Below are 7,176 nucleotides of genomic sequence, written 5' to 3' on the forward strand. Positions count from 1 at the left end.
AGTTTTGATGGGAGTTTGCCGGACTGCTGTTTCTATAGAAGTGGGGTATTTTTCATGTTTTTTCTTGCCTGATATTCTTGATTCTGCAGATTTACACTGGCAGATTTTCTAGAGAAAAGGGCTGGGCTGAGACGCTTGCTCAAAAATTGTATACAACAAATAAAATTTCTAAACCACTCCTTTGGACTATTATACACTGCACGGCTAATTCAACATCTGCGAACACCTCAATGTACAGTAAACACAAATTAGCATCCAGGTCAGTGCCACATTTCCAGGACCAGAAAAGAAATCTATAGTATCCGATTATATTAAAGAGAATGGCGGGAGCATATTTTAGTGATACAACATAGGTAAAATTTTAATGATACAAAAGGACAAGTTTAGGCCTAATCTGAAGCCCTTGTGCAAAAAATGACATCCATAGCACAAATCAGGATCCTTTTCTCCAAATAAAATGGAACAGGATGTTGGATCAGCATTCCTTCGAACAATAATTCAAACCATTCGTGTATGCCTCAGGTACTGAAACCCTAAATACATTGTAGTGATGATTTAGACTTCTCTCCCCGTGCAACCTGTGGACTCCACCAAGTGCTCCGGTAACAGGATTGGGGAAAGCGTAGAACACGCGCTTGAATCTATGATGCACAAGTGCCATTGCACACCTTCAAATTAAAGTAGCACCTAAGTAAGATCAGCAGTAAGAGGAGAAAATATGTGCCAGCTGGACGAAGATTGAACATACATTGTGCATGGTTCCCAAACAATGGTAGATATCAAATCCTGTGCAGAGATATGGTCTGCTGGTTTCAGACAAGTCACCGCAGAATGATTCAGATGCCGATTGCTCATTATCCTGATGTTTAAATTTGACCTTGTCAGAAAAAGGCAGAATAAATTGAATGCATTATTGCCAGTTTCATGCAACACTAAATAAGCAACTGCAATGAGAAATTATAAGAAGCAACAAGCTCACTTTTGTATCCGTCTTTAGCCTTTTCGCTGGTTCATTATCACAACAGTTCTCTGGATTGCCATTTGAATCTGGCTTGGTTATTGAAGTTGAAGACTCTATCCCTCTCAGCAGCATTTTCAATGGCAACCATGGGAGCATGTCTCAGAGGATGCCATGCAAAACAGCCATCACATGGCAATGGCTTCTGCTCACAAGTCCTTTTTTTCATCCACCCCCAAGGATTTATACATGAAATTTCCATGTTCAAACTCTATTTTTATCATAAAATATAGTAAAATTTCATCCACAGGCAACAAAACTATGTACAATCCTGCCAATTTGATGCAAAAGTATGTTACTGACTTACTGTAATCACATCACATGCTGTAGCAAATTTTAACAATATTCAAGGAAAAGATATGATTAGTCATTTGTAAATCATGACCTAGATTTGAAAACAAACCAGAAGCCCACCCATGGTACTATGCATTCACCAAACATTCTAGGCCCTACAGCTATGCGCTACCAGCCAAAGTCAAAGCAACGAGCATTAATATTTTACAAATGCAACTGCCTAAAGAATAACTATGCGGCACATCAGAATGGAGCCATGCCGCTAGATAGCTAGTGTTTCAACATCAGATGGGGCAGATTTCCTGCAACCCTGGTTGGGCATCGAAAATCTTCAGAGAAGTGCTGTGATGGTAACTGAAACGTTATAGCTAGCAATTAGTTCCTTTTGGGCTTCAGCTACAGCATTATTTTCTTTATCTACTTGCAAGTTTGGCCTAGAAAATCTTGTATGTTTGAGTGAACTAAACAGAAGTATCTTTAGAAGACAAGATTAATGATGTAAAAATACCACAGCAAATGCATAATGTGACAAGACAACAAGGTGTTTGCAGAATGGTGGAGCAGGGAAGGTGGACGCAATGTGACGGTCATGCACTAAGAGATTTAATTCCGGGGTCATTCTAGGCACCTGGATGATCTGAAAGCACCGGAATGATGCCATCTCCAAATGGCTCACCCTCGATTCAACTCATGTGGTGCCTTGCCAGAGCTAAGGGCATGTTGTATTGTTGTCACTAGAGGCTACATGGATAGGCTGTGGTCATGTATGTATTAACAACAGGCACACTGTAATATGAGAAACTACTTGTAACAAGCTCTTTTCATCTTAATAATGCAATGACATGCAGTTCTCCTGCGTGTTTGAGAAAAAAAAAAGAGCATAATGTGACACGTAGTGAGGCCATACTCATGTGCAGGATGGTAAGATGTTGGCCAAAGTTTGCACTGTTCCTCCCACTTCTCTTCTGATGTACCACAACACTTGGCAACCTGTTGAAGACTTTTACCAATAATAAACGTCAATATATGACAAGGGCACAAGGAAGCTAGATAACACCAGTCATTCCAAAGGATTCAAATTTTGGTGCATCTAGAGTGGTAAATATAAAAAAGTTAAGAAATTTTTATCAACAAGCCAGAATCACATGCTACACTTTAAATAAAAAAATGACAAAATCAAAGCTTCCCAAAAGATGGCATCATTACTTTTGCAGTGAAAGGACTCAGCTGATAAGTATAAAAAAGGGCGTACCCAGTGTAGAGAGCTCCCGCTTTGTGCAGGGTCTGGGGAAGGGTGTTATTGGCAAGCCTTACCCTCGCCTGTGCAATGCGAGGAGACCGTGACTCGAACATAAGCATCCACTATCTTTTGTAGATCTTCAGAAAACTGTATGCTTTCAGACCCAGTAGAAACACATAGGATTATTGATAACTCAGATTTTCCTGCCAAACATAATATAACATAGAATTAGAGAGTTAATAAAGTTCTGCAACATAATTATAAGTTAAATAGCCAGCCTAGCTTACAAAAAATACAATGAGCTGCTCATTTTTGTTTCCATGCTACAGTGTGGTTCTGCATTTCCTAACTTTAGATTAAGGTTTCTGGCATGATTACTTGTTACATGGAAGATCTAACTTGAAATATTGCTATTGTTAGTTTCTCAGTTTATGTTCCATCTAGAGTCACGATTCTTAGCCTTATTCTTTGAAGTGTTCCGTATCTCTGATGGGCAAAGCAGAGGAGGACACCTTTGAATAAAAGGATAAAATAATTACTTTTGCATGTGCAAACATTTACAGTATAAATAAATAAAAAAGCATCCAGCAGCTTCCTTAAAAAAATGAACCTGCATCCCGGTGAAAAGCCTACTAATAATCATGCGAAAGTAAATTTTAATCAGTTACAAGGTTATTTTCCACTGCAAAATCAATTGTTTTTTATGCATCGATATGCTGGGGAGCATATCACCAGCTATGGCATGAGTATTAACATGTGTATTTAGATAGTCATGGCATGTCTTGCATGAGTAGTGCTCTCAAAAGGCAAATGAAAAAAAGAGAACAATATGAAGTGCATATACCATCACATTCAGTACGTCGACGTACACGCTTTACATGCCTCAGATTCTCCAAAGGGCATACCTGGCTTAACTGCCTGAAAGCAGCGAAACCAAGAAAACATCACTTGGAATGTTATCACACAAATTGGACGATTTTGGGTCAAACAGTGAACCCAGAAAAATGTGTCACAACTTACAAAAGAGAGAGATTAGCATGTTTGCATCATAAAAAAAAATCAAAGACAAAAAAGACCAACATGTCAACTGTATACAACCACCCCCATTCAGATAACAAACATGGGTCATGAGATCATGAAACTTAGCATTGATTTCATATTGACAGAGAGAACTAAATATAAACATTGGGATTGAATATCATCCCAAGTGGATCAAACAGGATTACTGAACTAAAAATGAATGGAGTACAGGAAACACAACAGCTAGTTCCTATCCCATAAGAGTTACTAAAGTTAAAAAATGAGATATCGTTTCATTTCCTGGACACCATTCATCAACTGAAAGCACATCCCACCATCTATTATTTGAGCCAAAATATCATAAAAATAAGCGGATAGTGCCCCCAATTCTTGATAATTTAAGTAAAAAATCCCTAAGCAGTAAAGAGTATTACTAAAATGTTTCAAATTCAGACCAAAAGAACAGGGAAAAAAGGTCCTTTACCTAATGAGAGTATTGGCTAGCTTGGGATCAATCTTGGCAGCCACCACATCAACTGGCAAGGCAAAGAAACAGTTTTTAATAAAATGAAACCACAATAGCAGGAAAAAAACTAACTTTGAGAGCAATTAAAGGGAATACCTGTAGAGTCTTGGAGAGAGGGATTCAGGTTGCCCGGGACCTCAATGAGCTCCCATGCCATGATGACCGATTCTCAATGGAAGAAGCTGAAGTCAGGAAAAAAGAAATCAAGGGAAGATTTGATAGGTAAGCAAAGCAGTTGTAAAGTAGCAGGGCGGCCAATGAGTTGAAAAGTCCTATGGTGTGTTTCGATGCCTGGGAATTTGGCCCAACTCATTTGGTGAGCATGGAAATGAGTGCCAAGAATTAAACTATCTGACAAGGAAACAAACAGCTAGACTGAAGAACAGAGTGGGATTTACTGCCTGAACTGATGGATATTTGGACTAATATATAGATTCAAAATACAAGGAAGCTACTTCACTATACTTCTAACAAGCTAGAGTTTGGTTTTGTTCTTTGATACCCCTACTGAACCAGCCTCCAGCCTTTTATGGTAATGGAACTAAGAACTGTCTGGAATACGAAAACAGGATTAAACTATTGCTATTACAAATGTTTGGTGCTAAGCAAAGAGAAAATCAAAGATAGCTATGACTTCCACTTATACTTTGAACTTGCCTGAAAACACAAATATACTGAACTTCTAGACATTTGCACTCACAAAGTGACGAAACTGAATGCCAAAACTTGATAGTTGCTGAGAATGAGCATCTTTGTTGAAAACTAACTGATTTCCTTACTAAGCTTGAGGGATTAAGCCTAACCCATACATAGTGAAACAAGGCTGGGAAGCAATGAGCTCCCTGCCATTGCCTGCCCCTCACTGAAATTGCTAAACTACTTCCTAAAGCTAGCAATTTTTTTTTATATAACTGCTGGAGACTAATTCACCTCCCATCTCAAGATGAATATGCGATTCCTTTAATTGCTGTGGGAACATTATTGCAAATTTGCAAGACGCAATGGCAGTGGCTTTATCAGATTTCAGTTGCAAAATAGCTAATCACAGGATTTCAGGCTTGTAAGCATAATTTACTTGAATTAAATTAGAAAAACGAAATTGACCTGATAGGCTGCACACCTGTGGCCTACCCGCTGCTAATATGGAGCACAGAGCTTTAAAACTCTGCCACACAGGCCACGCCGGACACCGCTACGTGCTGGAAAGTGAGAGCACCAGCAGCCGAGGGTCGCAGCCTCACATACTACGGGCATGGAGTGAGTGCAGGCCAAAAAAGAATGACGAAGGGAGCAGTGGCGGAGCTCATCAATTTTGAAGCCTAGGGCCACTATCAAAGCATATATACCATCTGCACCGGGTCAAAATACCGCTCGCACAAGATCTAATACTAATAGATAACAAAAACAGTTCTAATATTTATGGTTCTTTGACAACTTGCGTTTCTTCTACTACTTCTTTTTTTGATTGCCTCTCATCTGGGTACAATTGTAGAATCTGTTCGTACACACGCATGCTTACACAACACACGCACACAACTCACACCACCCGTGTACAAACAAACCTACAACTACACTCAGATCTAAAGACCGCGTCCTTGTTGAGATCACCGAAATCCCCTGATTTCGTAGGCGACGGGTACGTCACAATCCCATTGTAGCATCACGCGTGAGAGGCACCAATCCAAACGGAGACTGTTGAAAAATGGGAACAAAGTCCCGGTGAGCACCTGCGTGAGCTGAGACTCGAACGCAGGCGGGCGTGGACGCGCACCTGGCGTCGTTGCCAACCGCACTACGTGCGGTCCTCTTCTTCTGCTACTTCTGATTGTGCTTGTGCAGAAGGTTTGTCTGTGACAATGGCTGTATTATTGGCGTAGGAGCAGCAGAAAAAAAAAAGGATTTTAATGTCTTAGCCCTCTTTACCGCGCAACTCCATAAAAATGTACCTAATCAATTAATCATTCATGGAATGTTTAGATCGGGAAGAACCAGAGAACGGATTTGAGAACGGGAACAGCAATTTACTAGGGCTCAGACAGTCAGATGAGTAGGCGCTCGGATCCTGCGGCCAAAAAGCTAATATTTGACATGTATCGCATAGTTGAAATTTCACAATATATAGGAAATATATAACACATAATTGAGCATGAACTGAAATTGTTTACCACATATTTGAGTATTTGACTAAGTAATTTGGGGACAAACTCCAACTCAGACTAAGCGATTCACAAATGTCTCAATTTGAACTTACAGAATGATGAGGGAAATTCGGACTCGCGCCTCGCTAGTCGCTGCTACGCTGGTGCTGCCGCCCTCTGCGTCCGCCCGACGCGCGGCCCCGAGCGCCCCTGCCGCTGCCGGTGAGCCCCCGTCGGCGCCGACACGCTCCCGGCTGCAGTGGCGGCTCGCGGCTGCCCTGCGCCCTGCGCCCAGCGCCCCTGCCCGCCACTGGCCGCCGCGACGACGCCTTCTCCCCTGCTGCTGCGCGGTGCCGGCAGGTGCGCCCGTGCCGCCACCTCCTGCTCGCTAGGGTTCATCCGTTCGTAGGGCGAGTGCAGCTTTTTTTTTCTTTTTTTTGGGCTGCTGGGCCTCGTTGGGCCTTTGGGTGGCGGAGAAAAACGAGTAAAAATATGTTAATTTGGGCCTTGCCGACCACCCAACTCGCCGCGCTGATGGCGACCTGCATCTGCATCCTCCTGGCCTCGAGCGCTCGCTCACCCGGCGCAGTGCAGTGCAGTGCAGGCGACGTCACCACAAAGGAGCAGCGGAACGCAAGTGCAGAGAATGAAGCGGCGGCCAGGTAGAGGTATTGGAAACAAGGCCTTCAGGCACCAAGAAACCACTTCTGGTTTGGTATCATATAATCATAATAATAGAACGAAAAAAAAAGGAAACAGCATAATGCGCCCGGAAGAAGAGCAGTGATCGATGTAAAATGATAAAACTACAAGCTTGCAAGAACATAAGATCATTATTTAGATGCAAAAGTGTAATTATAGCTATAGAACTAGGTAACCAAAGCAACTGTTGTTTGAAATATCCCTAAAAAAAACTATGCTTTGAAATTAATATAGCGAG

General features: G+C 41.7%; 1 pseudogene; it reads right to left on the reverse strand.

The window, feature by feature from the left end:
• Positions 1–284: 284 nt before the first annotated feature.
• Positions 285–6,663, reverse strand: LOC136495513 (tRNA-specific adenosine deaminase TAD3-like; annotated as a pseudogene).
• Positions 6,664–7,176: the final 513 nt, after the last annotated feature.

Source organism: Miscanthus floridulus, chromosome 12 (assembly GCF_019320115.1).
Source record: "Miscanthus floridulus cultivar M001 chromosome 12, ASM1932011v1, whole genome shotgun sequence".
In the NCBI taxonomy this organism is placed as follows: Eukaryota; Viridiplantae; Streptophyta; class Magnoliopsida; order Poales; family Poaceae; genus Miscanthus; species Miscanthus floridulus.